Below are 21171 nucleotides of genomic sequence, written 5' to 3'. Positions count from 1 at the left end.
ATTCTCAGCTGCCAGCGTCGCACAGATAGGCTGGGGAACACCGAATGAGGCAGGTCTGCAGGGCCCAGGTGATCCTCGGGAAGTCTGGGCAGAGAATCTGGTGCATAAGACAGTGAAGGACTATTGAATGCTCCACGATAGACGTGTTTATTCCTTTGCCCGCATGCCCTTGAATAAAGCCATTTCGATCTCCAGGGCTAACCTGAAAAACATACTTCAGTCTCGTTTTGAAAGAAGAACCCAGGTACACAAACACTGGCTAACGATGTTAAAACACATGAACTGAAATATCAAAGGGATTTCATATTTTGTTAAATGGCCTATCTTGTGTGTTTGATATTTCCATTTAATTGAACATTTCTTAATTCATTTAAAACGTATGGGCCTGCTGTGTTAAGCCCACTGCTGCATATGGGAACATCACCTTTCAGAAGTGAGACACATGACTGTTAACCTGTTTGCTCCTGGTTCTTTTCTTCGCCCCACCTCCATACTTAGTCCCGAACAGCAGCTTACACTTCCTTCTTTTCATTTCCTTAATTTTCTCTTCTTTTCACTTCCTTCTCCCTTATGATTACTCATTTTTCTATGTTAAGTTTACTTTTTTAAAAATTTATCTGCCTTAAGACTCAGGCTTTTAATTAGTTAGTGAACTCACTAACCAGTATGGGTCCTGAGAGACTGAACATACAAATAGACAACAGCTAGATCATATATAAAAATAGAACTCCGACCCACAATCTGTGGGAACCAGTCCAGGAAGCCAAACCACGATGCCTACAGCAATTGGCCCCGAATGGTCAGGACTTGACAAATAACTGACAGCTTCTGTAATGTTTGGCCCTACTTCCCATTAATGACCAATTGGAGAAAGCCAACTATGCTCCCCTAACTAATCACATGAGATGCCTTGTTCCTAGTGAGCTGGCTTCCAGCTTCTCCACACCAGCAGCCTCCAATCAGGGGGCATCCGAAGCCTCCCCTCTCTTCCACTGTAGAGCATCCCCATGCTGCTGCCTGCCTTTGAGCCTCTGCCAAAACACAGGTGAGGGGGGCTGACTCCCTTGCTACAATGAGCCCTGAATAAATAGCCTGTGCTGGTTCTCATTTGTGTACACTTTATTTATTTTCAATTCTCTCGTTCCATGAATTTGCAAATACAGAAATTCTTTGAATAAATACCATGACCTTGGCTTTTCTGCAAGTGTCAGCTTCATCAACTCCTGCCTTTAATACCACTTTACCCAGAAGCAGATTATCTTTTAGGAGGCTTTAGAGGGAACCACATCTTTTGTTTTACCACAAGTTTTATTTGACTAAAAATGGTGGCTCTTAAGCTGCAAGATAAAATTATAAATTTGTTTCTATATGTATAGTAGGATATTTAATAATCCTTGTTATGTCTATTGATGCACATATTCTGAAGAATCATTTAGCCGTATGCCAAACAGAAACTATAAAAATATAGTTTTTTTTGTCTAAAACCGTTATGTAAGGCCGTTGAGGTTTCTAGTAGTTCAGGGCTTTCTATTCTATTCACGTTTTTGTTGAAGTAAAGGTAAAAGAAAATAACCTTGTATATGCATATTAGAACTTCTAACAGGTAAGGGTTTCCATGGATACTTTTATGCAGTCAGAGTTTGTGTGTGGAAAAAGGTATTCATTGTTATTTCTAAGAGATTCTCCTCTGATAAAGAATTCCTGCCAATCATTTCATATATCTTGACTTTCTAAAAGGATAAAAATAATATATGTCGTGTGCTATATTGTAAGGTATAAGACAGTGCTATCTCAATAACCTTTTCAATCATCTGGCCTAGTCTAAGAATGCCTTGAAATTTCTTAAAGCTTAAAAGAATCCATAAAGGTTTTGTAAGTGAATTTTCATGAGTTTAAATTATTGCTTTCTAGACCTTTATAAAGCACTTTTGCTCGTCTTCTTTGTCACCATTTATGCAGCTTAAATGACCAATGTTAGAACAAAACATTGTTTTTTATTTATAATAGCTTTTGGAGCAATTTTATCTTGACTTTAAAACTTTTATGTGTCTTTGACTAAATCTTATTTCCTGATACCTGACCCAAGTTAAATTTCCTGCAACTTTTCTATCCTTTTGAGAAACATGCCCCCAAAAGATGCAAGATTTCATGTGATGGGACTGCCAGCTTAATTTTAAGCCATATAATTTTATGAGGAACTTGATGAGATTCTATGATATTTTAATGAGTGAAGTGATTCTAAACAACATGTTTGTAATATAACACTGACATGTGCCTAAGCAATTGTAAATTGTGAGCATGGTCCATAGCATTTTTTAAGCAAATAAACTGAAAAACAATTTGATTTTGTTCTGATTTAAAAGTTGACACTCAATTATTCTCAATGTTCGCCAGGTAACGTGTGCTCTGGATGGCAGTTAGAGTAAATCATGATTAAAACGATAAAAATAAAAGGCAATCAAATATCACTCAACCACCAAACTGCTCAAATAATACGTTTTTATGACAAGTTTTCATGATTTATATCTTCAGGTCCACAGATGCAAAGGCTTTCCGTTGAACGCAATATTGCCTTGGTCCATTACATTATTATAATTTAAGATACTGGCTGTCAAAAATATGTTAAATAATGTGAGAGGAAACATGTAAGTGAAAACTATACTTAGCACTAACATTGAACTTGGGCTTGGTTTAATCAAGATGACATTTTAATGATTACCAGAGATATTGCTCTTATAAAAGAGTTCCTTGGAATGTCATTAATTGTGGTATTGTGCACTGCTAGGAAAGGGCCTCCCTTCAGAAGCTACTTTAAATAATAGGTATGTCATAGTACGTATTCAGTGTGTGATTAAACAGAATACTGCAGTGCTGTCCTTATATTCAGCATTGAATTATGTAAACTTCTAGCCTGAGGTAGCATGAAGCTGCTTTCTGATGACTTTGGTTAATAATATAGAATATCCTAGTTTTATATCATCTTCCTTTGTTGTATCATTTGAGATGGGTATTTTCTAAGGGTAATTACGATTTGTCTTCTGATTGTACATTCCCTCTTAACAACTCATCCATTCTGATGGCTTACCCACAAGCTGGTTACTTCAAAAATCCACATGCCCCACCCAGACTTTTTCCCTGAGTTTACGATGGAAGTATTAAATGCTTGCTTGAGAGTTCTGTCCAAATATGCATCTTGAACCAAATATGCTTTACGCCACATTCAATGCCTTCCCTTGAAATCTATTCCTTCTGCAAGACATGGACCTGAACACAAGGCTGGCCGTGGCTTCTACCTCCACACTCACTTCTGACACGTGCTGACATCCTGGGAGCTCTGTGTCCAAGGCCTTCCCAAACCTGTCCCTGCATTCCAGTCCCATCACCGCTGCCTTAATTCACACCCACAACATTTTCCTGAATTATGTGAATAGCTCCTGATGTCTCTCCTAAAAGCAGTCCCTCCTTCCAGAATTGATGCCACCCTTTGAAATTTAATCTCCAAAAGTTCCTTCCACATATAAAATGCTTTCTGGCTTGTTGTTCATCATTACACTTTGTTCATTTGTGCTTCCAGTCCTCAGTACTTTCTATTCCTTTTACCTAGAATGTTCTTCCAACATACCTCAACTTCACCTTATTCCCCAATATTCACCCATCAGACTACTACTCATTAAGAGGCAACATTAGTTCTTAATCCACTGCATTTACTCCCACACTCCCAATAAAGTAAGAAATCCTTACTCTGCACTTTATTGTCTTCATTGTACATATTCCTTCAGTACAACACGTGTCATGTTAGATTATAAGCATTTTCTGATATATCAGTTTCTCCATACACAACTCATTGTTTTAAGAAGATATTACTGGTTCTGAGACTGGACTCTGAGGATACATTTTTTCAATTTTTCATTGTATAACTTCAAAGCTGCCAGTTTTAAGCTATAAAACAAGGGACCCAGATCAGTTAACACCTAGGATCCTTCCCAACCCTAATGTGCTATACTGCCTTGGTTTCCAAATAGCATCCAGGGTACATATGTGTAACAGCATATATGAACAGGTATTTATAGGACCCTGACTATATACCTAGACCTGTGCTGGACTTTAAAAGATAGTCAGTCTACATTTGCCTGCAGAAGTTGGGCCTACTTAGAACTACCCTTCTAGATTTAGGCACACATAATTGTAAAGTGTAGGAGAAAATACTCAGTAAACTTGAGAATTATGTTTTAATAGCTGAAAATATAATAATTTCTATGCTATAACTCAAAAAGTCAAGATATTTGCTCAAATGCTTTCATCAACTGTGAAATGTTTGCAGCAATTTGTGAGCCTTAAGAAAGCAAGTCTGTTTATAGTTTTTTACTTGTTTCTCATGACCACACTTCTAAAGAAATTAATTAAGTTCTATATAAAAACATTAATTTTCAGATTTGCACGAGGTTTAAAGTGTGTGTGTGTGTGTGTACAGGTAAGCTCTAGTGTTCCAAATCTATTTAATCTACTTGTGTGGTTTGTTTTGGTCAATAATATATTTTTTATCACATTTATCCCTACATTTTATCCCTACTTTCAGCACAGTACTGTGTTGGCACTATAGAGAAGGGTCACAGAGTCTGTGAAATCCAAAATCCAGGAAAAGTGGCGTGCAAGTTCTGGGTAAATTAGTTCATGAAACATCTCTACCTCTACCCTTAGTTCTTCCTAGCACCAGGGGAAAAAACCTAGTAGTTAAAGCAATAATATATAACACATTGCACGTGTAATATGCCAAGTACTTTAACCTAGTAGTAACTCAATGATCAAGAAAAATAATAATTTCAGCACCAATTCTTCCATGATGACTTCTTTAACTTGACTACAGTTAGTAATCTTTTGGTTTGTGCATCCATAATTTGTTGTGCATACCTCTAGCAGAACAGCTCTCAAATGGATAGATATTGTTATTTTCCTTGTTTTGCAGAGGAGGAAACTAAGAGAAAGAAATGGTGAATATGTTATGTAAGCTCACATGACTAGGAGATGGTATTCCTGGAATTTAAAATCAAGGAATCTAATTCCAAAGTCAGTGCTCCTAAATGCCACGTTACAGCTTTATCCTTGGAAGACTTTGACCAAAGAAATGAAAAAGGACACAGCAGCTTTGAGAGACAGAGTTGGAGACTATAGAGATGAAAGCGTTGTCTTAAATATATTGAGATTTATGGGTCAATTAGAAGATGCATGCGCTTGGGCCTCAAGCCTTTTTAGTGCAATGAACCCGCTCCTCTTTCCTGAGCTAGGCATCTGAGATCCTGAAAATGGATCAGTCCCTCTGCTGGGATTCATTCCAGCCCAGGAATAGCTTCTTAACCTGCAGGGAATCTAAAGCACTCTTAACAAATCATGGTTAGTTACCCTGGGGGAGAACACAATCTACTAGAGAAACCCAAGAGAATGTGTATGGAAATTAAATCCCAATGTACACTTAAATACCAATGCAATGAAGGCCCCGTGAATGCCACCACTTACAATAGGCAGTGCATTGTTCCTACTATTCAGAGAGGGAGTGATCCCTTTGCAGTTATGCAGCCTTGAAGGAAATGGAGCCATGGGCAGCTTCTGGAAAGTCTGGCTCATTTCACTGGCTGGCAAGGAAGGAGGGGGTATTCTTGCTGAAAGAAACAATGAGAGCAAAGGTGTGTCAGGGGGAATGTGCTATGCATTCTCAAAGGAGGATCCTGAAACACAACTTCTGGAAAAGCGGATTGGATAACAGTGGAAGCAGTATAGTCAGGAATGGTTCAAGACTAAGTGCAAGTTCGGAAATGAAAAGATAGTGATTCCTAGCTTGTGGAACTAGTTATAAAGTGTTCTCACTGTTTAAGCTTTCAAACAGAAACCCATTAAGAATGCAGCATTCAGAACAGGAGTTAAAGGGTCCCTGCCTATTTTTTCTGGTGTTGAAACTCTTGACTGCTTATAACTGAGTCACTTTTAGAAAGATTTCAGCCACCTTCAGCCACCTAGAGATCAATTTAGAGCTCCGTATTCTGGAGAAGGCATAGGAATGTAGTGACAAACATTTTGTACATTTTTTCTTTAATTGAAAAATGAAAGAGCTAATATCTTTAAATATTTGCTTCCATTAAAAAATACCACATATTTCTAAAGGATATTTTGTACATTGAAGCAAACTCAAGCAATGTAAAAAAGACACATCAAAAAAGTTTTTTAAACCTCTCTGAACTGTACCACCAAAATGATCACCATTATAAACATCTTATATATGCGATCCTTCCTTCCTCAGAGTGATTGATTGATTGTCAATTTACTTAGTTAAAATGTGTAGCAAGCTTGTGGAGTTGCCATATCATTATTTGTTCCTTATACTTGGGAGGGCGATGTCCAGACATTTTATTTGTCTGATAGTGTACAGCGGTGACTTAAGTACCTTCACTATTCTCATTCACTCATTCCCTTTCTCTCTCTCTCTCTCTCTCTCTCTGTGTCTCATCTTTCCTCTGAGACAAACTGAAAATCTGAGTGTGCTCACCTGCATTCAGTAGACTTCAGAGGGGCTTAGACAAGTAAGTCAATGATGACTGACTACTAGGTGATAAACTAAGGAAATAGTTAATTGTGCATTTACATCATACAAATTAAATATTAGAAACAACCTAAATATCCAAGAATAGTGAAATATTTAAATAAATTTTGATAATGGAATATCATATAACCATTAATACTTATATCTTTAAAGAAAGTTGATTTATATAGTGAAAACCTCACAACCTAATGTTAAGTAGCATACAAAGTTATACGACTGTATATTTGGGATAACTTCAAGTACTCAAAATAATCAACATATCTGACTGCTTACAAAACTGGCAAGAATGAACCTAATATTTTAAGAGAGTTTATTTCTAGATTATGGACTTTGGGGTAATTTATATTTTTATATTTTGCTATATTTAATTAGCACACATTACTCTGAAAAGATATATTTTACATCAATTAACAGTAACAAAGTATCAATAAAAGAAGTCATATTTCTTTAAGATTTTATTTATTTATTTTTAGAGAGGGGGAAAGGAGAGAGAAAGACAGGGAGAGAAATATCAATGTGTGGTTGCCTCTTGCGCACTCTGCACCTGGCCCACAACCCCTGCACGTGCCCTGAGTGGGTATCAAACTGGCAACCCTTTGGTTCGCAGGCCAGCACTGAATCCACTGAGCCACACCAGCCAGGGCAAGAAGTCATATTTATCTGAACAAAGAGAGCCTAAAAAGATTAAGATGCACTCTCAATGCAAAAACTACAAACATTTTGCCAGCAGACCAAGGCTAAGTGAAAAGATCAAAGAATGGAGGTGTTTTAAGTCCTAGACAACTCTCTAGATGAAAGGAAATATTTTCCTGTGACTAGAATGAAACCTACGATTTAATTAAACAGATGCAAGTGATTGAGTATTAATGAATGAAATTTATAGAGTATTATAAAATTTTAGATTTAGCTAAGACTTTAGAGACCATTGAATTAAACTTTCCAAGAGGTTCAAGAATCCCTTCTTCAGGACACTTGGTAAATGGCCATCCTTCTGTTTGAATACCTCCTGTTGACTCGTAGCTCACTGCCTTTAGAGATAGGCTAACCTATCCCTTCCCAGTCAGTTCTAGGTGTTAGAAAGTTCTCCTTATGTGGAATTGAAATCAGAGACCTTAAAACTCTCATACATCTATTGTAAAGAGTACTAAGAACAGATGGGAAGGAATTTTTTTAAAGATTTTATTTATTTACTTTTAGAGAGGGAAGGGAAGGAGAAAGAGAGAGAGAGAAACATCAATGTGCGGTTGCTGGGGGTCATGGCCTGTAACCCAGGCATGTACCCTGACTGGGAATCGAACCTGCGACACTTTGGTTTGCAGCCCACGCTCTATCCACTGAGCTATGCCAGCCAGGGCTGGGAAGACATTTTTAACAGTAAAAATGTTGATATATTTCCATAGAAGTAAGGAGAGAACATTTGAAAGCCTTATACTTGTGAAATAAATTTCCTCTTCTATACAAGAGTCTTTTTAATATTTGATGACACATCCCTTCTTAATCCTCTTTTTTTCACCTCAGAATGATTATCTTCAGTTGCATAAGACAATTCTTCCTGTGACGTGCTTTCTATACCCCTAACAGTCCAGGGAGTCTTCCTTTAGAAGCCGTACTGAATTGTTCTAGTGACAAATTGGTTAATCTGGGAACTGTGCTTCCTATGATCCCCCTCCCTGTCTGGTTCTGAGTTAGAGCAGCCAAAGAAGGAACTCACATAAGACTCAGAAGACAGGGAAGGTTGGTCACTACTTCTGAAGGTCTTTGCAGGCAAGTACAGTGATGGGCAGATGCAGCAGTGCTTAGCGGGTTGCATTTTGTCCTCATTCTCCTGTGCTCCATATCTAGGTCTTTACTGTTGACCCTGCTGCCCGGGAGAAGCCATCTGCCCATCACTAGTCACTTAGAAGAAGATCTGCTAATTTAGCAACAACACAGAGGCAACAACCAAGGCTGTCCCGTAAATGAGTAATTGCAACCACTTATGCAATTTTAAATTCCCCAGTAACCACAATAAAAAGGTAACACAAACAGGCCTAATAACTTTTAATAATATATTTTGTGTAACCCAGTGTAACTAACATGTATCATTTCAACACATAAACACTATAAAAACTGATCAAGGAAACAGCAAGAAGGCCAGTGTGGCTGAAACACAGTGAGTGACGTTGAAGTTAGCAGGAGACGAGGTAAAGATATAAGCAAAAGAGAAACCCGCTCATACAGGACACTGTAGACCACAGGAATGGCATGGGATTTCTCAGAGTGTAGTAAGACTTCAGAGCAGAGGCATGGCATGAGCTGACTTGTATTGTTGAAGAATACCCCTGGTTGCTCAGCGGAGAACAACTATAGGAAGCAAGTGTGGACATGGAGAGCAGTTAGGAGACTTTGCAAAGGCCTAGATGAGAGACACGTGGGCCTGAACTAGGGTTATAGTATAGAAGTGGTAAGATACGGAAAACTTGTGATATATTTTCAAGGTAGAACTGCCTATGGCTGAGTGTGTAATTTGACAGAAAATAAAAAGACTTAGGGATGCTGCCTGTCTTTTTGGATTACCGTATTGTTCTGTGTATAATGCACACTTTTTTGTCAAGCTGTTTGAAGGAAAAATAAGGATTTGATTGTTAATAAATAAATATGTTTGTAGTATACATATGTATAATGATTACATACCATGGGTATAATAATGGGTATAATAATTCCCTGTATAATGCGCTCAAAAACATGGGTGCACATTATACACAGCAAAATATGGTAAGCACTTAGGATAGTGCCATTTACTATGAGGAGGAATACTAAGAAATAACCAGTTCATTTTATTTGACTCTAGCATAAATATGGTTTTAAATATCAATTCTTTCTTTGTCATTTTGATAAGCATATCTTTATCTAAATCACAGGCATAAATCTTGAGCTGAAGAGAGTTAATTATAGAGCTCATAGTTCCATTCAGCATAATACCCAGGCATTAACATTACATTCAGGTTATAGTTAACTCATCTCACTCTGCTACATATTCTCAAAAATACATTTGCATACCTTGTCCATTTAAGGACAAACTTCATTCAGCACCATGTTTCATTTATGAGATTACTTGGTTCTCTCAAATTAGTAGCCTCATTTCTTCCTTCCCTACTTAGCCTGGACCGCCAATGCAGTAAGTTTTTGCCTGTATCCTCCAGTCCCTAAACTCCCTGTCCTTCCAGCCCATTGAGTTTCCAGTCCCTAAGCTACGATCACTCCCACCTTCTGCTGCTTGCTCAGCAGATATTTCAGAGCTGCCGAGCAGTGCTGGAGAAAAAGTGCCTCGCTGGACTGCTTGGACATGTTACTAAGGCACCATTTCTAACCTCCACTTGGTGCTCAGTGCTTCCGGGCAATCCTATCGTTGGTCTCTGTTCAGATACCTTTCCCACTTACTTAGTTAGCCATTTTATGTTTTTAAACTCGTCCTTGCCCTGGCTGGTGTAGCTCAGTGGATTGAGCGCGGGTTGCAAACCAAAGTGTCGCAGGTTCAATTCCCAGTCAGGGTACATGCCTGGGTTGCAGGCCATGATCCCCAGCAACTGCACATTGATGTTTCTCTGTCTCTCATTCTCCCTCACTTCCCTCTCTAAAAAAATAAATGAATAAAATCTTAAAAAAAAAAACTTGTCCTCGAGCTTTCATTTTTATATTCAGAAGGACAAAAGTATTGCTTTCTGGAAAACACAATAAATAATCTACATAATTAATTGATCCGGATTTCCTCCTTTGACTACAATGTTATGTATATTAATACTGATTCTCATCTACCACATTCAACTCCTGTTGTATTCATCTCCGGACACCTCCTTCGGATCCTGCTCCAGCATCAATGCTGGCTGCATCTGCTTTCTCCTCCAGGGTGCTTCAGTTTCCTCTCCTCCTGAGGAAAAACTTCCTCTAGCCCTGGTCACTCTTGAGCTAGCATATCTGCCTTGTTTCTTCTTTCACTGCAGATTTCGTTACACAGTTTCAGAATTTTTTGTAATCACATCCCTCCTCTGAACCTGTTCTTTCCAAGGTCAGCGATGACCTGCAAATCTGAAATTCAATTATTTCACATCTTTATCCCATTTATCATCTCTGTAGCATTTAATGCTGTTAACCGTAGCCTCTTTATTGAAGTTCTCAACACTTAGTTCATGGCCCTAACTTCTCCAATCAATTCTAGATCTTCTTGATTGATTCATTTTCTTCACAATCACCTGCACGTGGTGTTTCAAAATGTGCAAGTGACGTTACCACGGTCCATCTTTTCTTCTGATATTCATTCTTCTTCTTGAGTCATGTTACTCACCCATAAATTCCACTTTCACAACTGTTGGCAGCCACGAAAATGTGTTGCTCCAATCTCTCGCATGGAGAGCAGAGCTGGCAAAGAGCCCTGGCTGCTGCCCTTATGAGGCCACATTCCCCTGGGCTGCTGCCTCCTGGTGATCGAGAGTGGGGGGATTCCAGTGCAGGCCTATGCCTGCAGCACACAGGACTCCTCAAATAAGTGAGTTTGGCTCAAGGACTCCTTCTGCTTGCAGGTGGGTCCAACCATGGCCTGCAGGCCAAACACTGGCCAGGATAGCTGTGCATGTGGCCCAACTCAAAATCGTAAATTTGCTTAAAACCTTTTTTTTTTTTTGCTCATCATTTTCTGCTAGCATTTGTGTATTTAATGTGGGCCCAAGACAACTCTTCTTCCAGTGTGGCTCAGCGGCATCAAAAGGTCGGACACCCCTGGATAAGGAAAGCTTTCTTAGGACTGCTGTAATTTGAGACTCTTCCCCCTCTAGCCTCTCTCCTTCCCCCTCTTCTCATCACTGTTGTCAGAGCAGCATCGTGGTCTGAGAGATCTCCACTTCCTGAAAGATCAGACGTAACGCACGTGTACATCAACCCAAATGAAGCACAGAGGGCAGAAAAGATAAGTGAGCCCGCACATGTTTGACCCATGTTAATCACTCTTCATATAGTAATCAATCTCCAAAACCATAAAGTAAGGTGGGTGTTTTTATGTTTATTTATAGGAAAAAATGGAGTGTAAAGGGGTAAGTAAATCTATCATTTTATAAAGCTTACAAGTGACAAAATCAGAATTCAAGTACAGGTCAGTGTATCTTAATAGGCAAAAAAAAAAAAAAAATCCCCCTGCGCCATATTCCCTGCCCCAAGGAAAAATGGAGTACCTCCACTTGGAAGAAATCAGTCTGGAGAGAGCATGCAGTGGAAACTGGGGGAAATCTCTACCAGTCTTCCCGACCTAGAAAACTAAGTATGTTAAACTTTATAATATTTCTGCACCACCTACCCACTGTCTGGGTTTTGGTATAGCTACTTACAAAACAAAAACTGTAACAGTATTTTTACATTTTAGAAAGTTGCCCAATATCCACGACATTCCTGCTTTTCTCTTGTGGACATTTTCTGTATGGAAAACACTGCAAGGAACACTGCAAGGAAGTGCGGTGTGAGTGGGTCCCAGTCGGCATCTATACACTGTCACTCGCACACACATCATCTGCGCTACCAAGCAAGGTATGGGGCACACCTAACTGAAAGCAAGGATGGGGCATGAAGATGGGGAGGGGAATAGAGTTAATGATGCATTCTTTAGATGCCCTTCTTCACGTCCTATTCACTAACCTTGGACTGATCACAAATTCCACTCCAGCTATTTTAAATTCCATTCAAGAACAAAGATTTGGTGTTATTCTTAATACCGGTACCGGGAATAAGTAGCATAAATGGTAGGCAGAAATAGACAGCGGGAGGATAAGAATAGTGTAGGAAATATAGAAGCCAAAGACCTTATATGTATAGCCCACGGACATGAACTAAAGGGGAGGACTGTGGGTAAAAGGGGGTGTGCAGGGTGGAGGGGAGTGAAAGGGGGAAAATGGGACAACTGTTATAGCATAATCAATAAAATATATTAAAAACAAAAAAATAATACAATTGTAATTCAAATTGACTTTCATATAATTTTTAATTGCCAGTGAGAGAAGTAAAATATGATATTAGCACAGTTTAGTATGTAAAAGTTGAAAAATCAAATCAGATGGTCAGAAGCACAACTTTTTCTTTATACTAAGCCAATAAACTAATTTCTTTCATGAATATTCAGAAAATACAGCACTGAGTAATAATCTCACAAGCGATCTTATAGAAAGCACAATATCTACTTTTACTCAACTGTTTTGTATAGGATCTGCTGAATACCAAGATACCATTAGTATTTCTGCATATTCCTATTGACAATGAGTAACAAACATTGCACAGTGTATTAATATATTAAATAAATATTCTGGTTTTGTAAACTAGTTATTTTTAATAAGTGACAGAGCCCAAAACACAAAGAATAGAGTGCAAGTCTCTCCTAACCCTGTCTGCCAGCACCCCAGTTCCCAAAGGAAGGGAATACTTAATACAAAACTTCAATAAAAGTTCTGTGAAATAAAGGAAGACCTGGATCTGTGCATTGAATGCATTTATCTTATACCTCAAAAAAAAAAAAAATCAATCCAGAATAGTTGACTGGGAGACATATCCTAGTAAAACCACTGAACTTTAAAAATAAAGAGAAGATCCCTCTGGGTTTCCAGGCAGAATCAAAGTCACTTAGAAGGGAAAAGCAATCCAGTTGGCATCAGACTTCTTGTCAGCAGCATCAGAGCAAGAAGGCAGTGCAGCAACACTGTCCAGACACTTAAAGAAAGAGGGATTGCTCTGGCTGGAGTAGCTCAGTGGATGGAGCACAGGCTGCAAACCAAAGTGTCGCAGGTTCGATTCCCAGTCAGGGTACATGTCTGGGTTGCAGGCCATGACCCCCAGCAACCAGCACATTGATGTTTCTCTCTCTCTCTTTCTTCCTCCCTTCCCTCTCTAAAAATAAATAAATAAAATCTTAAAAAAAAGAAAGAGGGATTATTAGCGGATTTTATATGTAGTCAAGCTCTTCTCAAATATAAAACCTACCCAGAGGTTTTCTTGGGGAATCTACTAAATGATGCACTTTATTTAACAAATAGATGATTTAAAAAAGCAGCAAAAGAACTACTAATGAGGGTTAAAAATATACTTAATTATAGATCTAAGACTATAACATAGGTGGGAATGAGAAAGATTAGTATTCAAATATTCTTTGCTGTGTCAGAGTCAGTCACACAACAACAAAAAAAATTAGAAGAAAAGAATGGGAGAAAAGAGAAAATAGATTGCACTTATTGACCTAAATTTATAATAGGTAGAAATGAAAGAAAACTATTTTAAGTTGGCAAAATAGTTGACATGTAAACCAAGGAAGAAGGGGACTAAGAAGGGGATTAAATAAAAGTATTAAAATAAGGTAATGATTTTCTTAAATATACATCTTAAAACAACAGATTACAAAATAAAAGAAAAAATCATTAAAAAATAGACTATTTAATGAAAGGCACACAGTAAATATAATATATTGTAAAAGAGCAAAGCTTAGTTATATTGATAAATGTAAATATACTCAACTTATTTATTTTTTTAGCTTGGCTTGCAAGTTAAAACCAGAATACGGAATATTCTACAAGCCTCCTGAATTAACTTCTTCCAAAAGGCATTGTCATTCTTCTGCATTTTCCCACCCTGACCATTTGCCAATATTGGCTTTGTTGCTGTTTATCTGATACACTTGCAAAATAAGTATTTAATTCCTCAAATATTACTGTTTCAAATTCAGATCTTCCAAAGTAACTTAGCATTGAATATGTATTAAAATAGAGAGAAAAAATGAGCAAATATTGGTTTTTGAGGGAAAAAAGAAAGGAAAATCCACTGCATAATGCATTTTATTCTTAAATGCTAAATGGTTTCAGGCTATTTCTACCTCTTACTGAATTGTGTCAGCTTTTTAAAACTGAATACAAAAGATCACAAAAAAGGATACATCAGGAAAAGGAATTTGTTTAGTGAAAATTATTTTAGAGTCCCACCACTTTCTCCCTTTGTAATCCCAGGCAAATCAGTAATCTCAACCTCTTCTAAACATTAGCATTTTTCCTGCATTGCAGATAATAAAAACTAAGCTATTTTAAAAGCCATTTTGAGCAATATATAGTACTGCTCCTCAAAACTACATCTTACAGAATTTTCATGGCTTTTGGATTAAATAATACTTCCATTTGGAAAAATTAGAATATATAAGTAGGAAAAATGGTAATTAAGTCCATCCCAATACCATCACAACACTGTTGCAAATGTTTCTATATATAGTTTTCTGTACCTATTCTCTCACCATCACAGAAAAGAAACCTGCACAGGAGCCCCCAGCCCTGCTGCCCTTCCTCTACCGCTTTGATTGGCAGATGGACCTGAGTGCTGGGGCTGAAAAGGGTAGGATCTGGGTGGGAAAGTCAGGGCACAGGCTCTCCAGTTGCATTACAGGCACTGACTGATACCCGGGGACCCTTAGTCGGCTCTCACCAGGCCAGAGGGTTGAAACAGAGGGTCAAATACAAAAACCAAAGGTATCCTTAGATAAATTGTTAGACTTTAACAGGAAGTCATCCATAGCCTCCTAGTTTTTTTGTTTGTATCAGAGAATCAGAAACAGAAAATATATTTCTCTAGAACATTAATGCATGGTTTTTTCAATTACAGATAATGTGCATTCAGTGCAAAAGATATTAGATGATATGGAAAAACTGCATACAAAAAGAAATTAACCCCTCAGTTATCACTAAATACTGCCATCATTTTTTACAGCAACAAGTCATTGAAACATGTTATTAGTGGCCAATGAAACTGACTCTTAATGGCAAATAATACAAAATGGATTATTACCGACTACTCTGCCCCATCACCCTCTTCTCCTTTGGGTCAGATAGTATTGGCTGTTAACTACAACTTAATCACAATTATATTGCATAATGTCTAAGTATTAATTATTTAGTATTAAATAATAAGTATATTATTATAATGTCTGGATATTAATTGCTCCAGTTGAGAAATATTTGTGTTAGTGGTAATAAAATTAACTAGGTTACTAAATATCCAGGCTTCACAATTATAAAATCTTTCTTAACTCCATGTGTTTTTGTATGGACATGGCTGACAATCCTTGAGTTTCCGTCTAGCACTAAAATGTGATTCTCTGAAAAGTAATGACATGCACTACAAACGAGTTAACTTTGGTGAGATTTTCTTAAAGTTATCAAAAAATCAATTCAGACATTCTCTTCTAGTGCATTTTGACATTTACTCTTTCAGTATAAAGTTAGTTACCATGCAAAAGCAGGTTCTTAATAATTGATGTTATTTACTTTGAATGTGATTACTCATAAAGGGCTGGAGAAATGAATCAATACTTGCTTAGCTTCTCAAAAATAAATCAGAGATAATTGTTAAAGTAATGCACGTTAATTTAGGTTGTCAAATTAATTTCCCAACACCTCCTTATGCTACAAGAGTCTTAATTAAGAAATAACTAAGGTTGCCTTTTCTTATTATAGGTACTGCTGAGCTACTGGCTTTGAAGAAAGTCATTTAACCCCTTTGATATATGTAATTTGAAGAACACCAGAAAAAAATCTATAAAGTATTCGTGCATTTGTAAAAGATTTACAGTTTGCAAAGTGCTTCTGTTGTCAGGGAATCAAGCTCTTCCTTCCACAGGATCACAAGGAAAGCATTCCAAGGACCCACACTCAGGAGACTGTGGAGTGGCAAGCTGGTTTATTCAGGTGGAAAGCTGCCCTGGGTTCCCAGTGTTCCATCTCCCTCCATCCTACTGTGGAAAAAGTTCAGCCATGTCCTCAGCGAGGTCAAGACAAAGGTCAGTGTCCAGTGTCTGCTTCATATTAAAGCTTAATTCTTCAGAACCCACACTGTCTGCCACAGGCCCTGGTAGCTGTTAGACCTGTGTGGTCGCATGCTCCTGGGCAAGAGAGAATGTTTGAACAAACGAAACAAATTCAGGAAGAAAAAGAGAGAGAGAGAGAGCGCTTTTTGTTCCCCTGGGGTTATATTAGCTTGGGTTTGGGATGGATCAGGTACTTTTTCAAAAGGACCAATCCACTTCCCAAGCTTTCATGGGCTTTTTGATGGGTCCGCCCCCTAGCCAATCCATTGTTCCCCTGGCTAGACTGACAGGCCTCTATGGTCAAGCACCTCCCCTTGTCCCATTTTGACTTCTTCTATTGTGCATGTGCTTTCCTCCCCCCATGCCCCACCTTGGCAATCTGGTGCCTGAGGGGAGAAGGGAGGGCTATGAGTCCCTTAGGAGCACAATGCTGTGGTCTCCTAGAGTGTGAAAAGCTGTAGCTTCCCGGTAAAGAAAACAGGCTTCTGCTTCCCAGGTTATTAAGCTCAATGTTTCATCCCTTTGCTCCCCTTTTTATTAATGACTTGTTAGCTACCTACGGCAACACTTTTATGTTCTTTCTGCAAACTGTGTTCTCTTCTGCAAGATGGGCCTAGGTCTCCTGTGGGCCATTCTGGTACCAAGTGGAGCCCTGCGGAGTGTCCAGTCCCAAGCTCAGAGGGTTACTTACAAATTAGAGTGCCAGAAAGCATTGAAAGTGAAGTGATGAAGTTTGTAGAAATGATAATAAAAAGAAAGTTTGAGAAACTGGGAATGATCAACCTAAAGAAGGGGAGCTATCATAATAATTGAGGGGATGCTCCTCTCTTGTTCAAATGTCAGTTACATAATCCAGGGTGTAATTTACATGTTGTTCCAGATGGTATTATCTGCATCAGTGATTGGTAAAATAAGGAGGAAGATAAGGTTTAATAAAAGTATCTTTTGACAAGAGAAAGGGACACCTTATTCAGTACTGAACTCCCTGACAGTAAACATCCTCACAGGACCACTTAGGAGGAGTAAGGGCTGACACGAAGGGACATTTCTCTAAAGATCACATGTAGACTCTGGGTCTTAACCCGCCAAATGGAGGGAACACCTCTCCTTCCTGGTCCAGCCCATCCCTTGAATCTTGTTAGCGCCATGAGATGGATGTTTCAAAACTGCAAAAGACAGGGACTTGTCAAAAGGCCTACAGTTCCCTTTTCACATTGCAAGCCACACTTAGGAATGAACCACTGTCATGCTACAGAGCTGGCCACTGCCAGGGCACAGGTCAAGCTGTGGGAGAGCAAGTGTGAGACAAGGGCAATGACCCCACTTCCCAAAGTTTAAAGACAACACGGCAGTTGGTTCACAACCCAGCAGTCCTATCTCGCACTTACAGTATAATATTCGGTTAGCACAACACACTGGTGTGGTGAGCTCTCTGAGAGCCAAAACTCGGTTCTATTTACTTTTATAATTCTATAACTTATCCAAGTGTAGACATTTATCACATAATCAATATATGCTTAATGAAGGAATACATGTATTCAAGTAAGCATTGCCTCAGCGCAGGTGCTTTATCAATGGCAAGATATTCAGAATTAAAATAAGACACAGGCCCTGCCCTTAAGGTGTGCTAAGTAATCAGCAGAATAAATGTATGAGTGAGTGAGGGCACCTGGGTGGGGTGGAGTTGTCCTTTTAAGATTCTTTTCAACACTAAGATCCTATAAATTCATATCCCTTTTAAAACAGCTTAAATGCAAGTACAGGAAAATGGTCATATTTTATTAGGATGTCCTTAGACTTTTAATCTATTATGGGCAATATAGCTCATCTTCTAACAAGCCAAATAATATGAGGAGTCAATCAGTAGTGAAGACGTAGGGTTCTTTTTGTTAATGAGTTGGGGAATAAAGGTCTTGGTAGATATTTGTGTCAAAACCATCCAAAACACACTTTTCTCATAAGAAGCAAAAAGGATTTTCTAGCCCTGGAAAAAAAAGTATATGGTAATTTTCTCTATGTTCTAACTGAAGAATTCAAGCTATTCCAATTATATTAAAAATAACAACAAATCCTGACACAATATTTATTTTCCATGTTAACATACATGAATAGATTAAATCAGTTCATTTAAGATGTGGTTACTTTTATTGTTCTTGTTTCACCTAGGATGAAGCAGGACATTGCAGTTAAGCCACGTGCCCCTAGTTCATGCAGTAGAAAACGTAGACCTAGGCAGCTGAGCACTGAAGTCCATGTTCATAACCACTTCTTTATATCGCCTTTTATAATAGTGTTCTCCCACTTCAAGATGAGAACTTGATTTCTTACATTGCGGGAAGATTCTTTTCCCCAGTCTCCTGCCCTAGAACCGATGATCCATGACTAGCCTTGCTTCCGATGCAGCAGTGAAGAAAATCATGCCCAGGCTTTGAGAGCGCTGTGCAAGGCAACAGAGCCAAGTGCTTTACTAGGAAAACAGGACCCTCACCTCTTACTCGGTTTCTCTGGTATCGTTTGTGCAAACCCAGACAGTCGCCACACTCTCTCCCCACCCCTTCTGGGTACATCCAAAAGGTCACAACTGCATTAAAAATTAACTGATTGTTTAATTAAACAACATTCTATCAGCTCTATACATTCACACACAGAAGCCAACAAGCCAACTGTTTTTCTAAACCATTTTGATTTACTGAGAGTTAAGATGCTTATCTGAAAAGCAAGGTACATTTCATTTGGGAACTGAATGAACTTTTTGTCGCTTAGTGTCATGTATATTCTGTTTTTCACTTGAGCCCCAAATAGTTAGTTAATTGGGACTATTTAACAGATTGTATATGTATCTGCTGAGAGTAATTGTATCTTAACAACCACTGAAAGAGTTTCTGCTTAATTTGCGAGTTGGTCCAAGGTTTGCTAGAGAATGACCTTGCCCCCTACAGATGGATTCAAAGAATTAAGCAGAAGCTGAAGTGCTCCTGACTGTAGGGGGTGAAACTCATTCATATTCTTTTGTAAACAAATTAACAGTCAGGTGCCAGTGTGTTTTCAGCCCACAAAATCACCTTGGCAACGTGGATATAAAAAGAGCATTAACTTCCCCTCCAAGCCTTCAGTGTCTCCTAGCATGAGTTGTCAACAACAAATGGGACTGGCAAAATTCTGCATTAATTTTAATCCTTAAAATGAGTGTCAGAATTTCCATGAAACACTATAGATTCCAGCGGTAACTGGAAAGAAGCTAAATTCTCTTGTATATAAACTTAGTTATTTTGCACAAGAGAGCTGTGTTTGACTTTATTTTCCTGGCATGGCAGGAAACCCACGCACCCGTTGCTTGACCAAGCTTACATTAATTTCAGCACAAAAAGAAAAGGAAGATATGTGAGGTCTGTCCAGAAGGTATCCAGCCATGTATGCAACATGAAAACTAGGAATATTTATTGAAAAAGATACAAGATACAAGAAATATTGTACATGGGACAATGATGCTTCCATCCCCTTGAAAATAGGCACCTTGGGACTGCACACAGTCCTACCAATTGTCATCAGCTGCCCCACTGTATTTTCCTAAACCTCGATGATCTGAAATCTCTTCCCTTTCAAAGGTAATTTTAGTTTTGGGGAAAGTCACTAGTTGCAAGGCACCGAATCTGGGCTCTAGGGGTTGGTAATTTGATGTTTTGCAAAAAAAAAAAAAAAATACTCTGCACGAGACATGGTACATGAGTGGGCACATTGTTGTGATGAAGCTGCCAATCACCAGTTGCCCATAGCTGCAGTCTCCCGAATCATTCAAATAGTTTCCATGGAGGAATGTTCAAGATTAACACAAAATCTGAGGCAGATTTGTTACTCTACTCGCTCAGTCATGTTGAATGCGATGGCCACACAGTGCACATGCTGACTCAACGGTGTCTACTGTCCCCTCTGACTGGTACAGTGAAGTTGTCATTGTTCATGCATGCGCATGCCAGTGCACTTTCCTTGGCTGCCAGGTTACAGCAATGTTGCACAAACCATTCTCGTTATATTAACAGTGGCTGGACTTTTTCTGGACAGTCCTCATATCTCCAAGTCATTAGACTAGGCTAATTTGTGGGCTCCATTGGTTATATCCACTGGTTATATTTAGTTTTATTCTTCTGTGTTGGAGGGATAAGGGCTGTGGAAAATAGAGGAAGTTAAGGCCATAGCACAGCCGTGAAGTGCGCTCATGTGCCTGGAGGCAGGTGAGACCCCGGGTCAGGACAAGTCCTGCCAAGCAGCGGAGGTCAGAAATCTGTAGGGAGTGAGCACTGAGCTTTGCGTTGTGTGTTTTCCAGGCACACAGAAGGGCCAGGACCTCTCTGCTCATTTATGGATTTCTTACACAGTTGACCCTTGCACAACACAGGGGTCGGGGCACTGACCCCCCCACAGCTGAAAATCCGTGTATATAACTTTTGACTCCCCAAGTCTTAACTACTTCCTAATAGCCTACTATTGAGCAGAAACCTTATTGATAACATGAACAGTCAATGAACACTTATTTTGTACATTATCTCTATTATGTATTGTATTTGATAATACAGTGAGCCAGAGAATAGAAAATGGTAAGAAAACCATAAGAGAAAATATATTTACAGTATTTGTTGAAAATAATTCACATGTAAGTAGGCCCACAGAGTTCAAACTTGTGTTGCTCAGGGTCAACTACAGTTTTGCTTGGTTTGATTGCTGCTTATCCTCACTTTCA

This window comes from Phyllostomus discolor, chromosome 2 (assembly GCF_004126475.2).
Source record: "Phyllostomus discolor isolate MPI-MPIP mPhyDis1 chromosome 2, mPhyDis1.pri.v3, whole genome shotgun sequence".
Lineage (NCBI taxonomy): Eukaryota > Metazoa > Chordata > Mammalia > Chiroptera > Phyllostomidae > Phyllostomus > Phyllostomus discolor.
Note: the sequence above shows the minus strand (reverse complement) of the source record.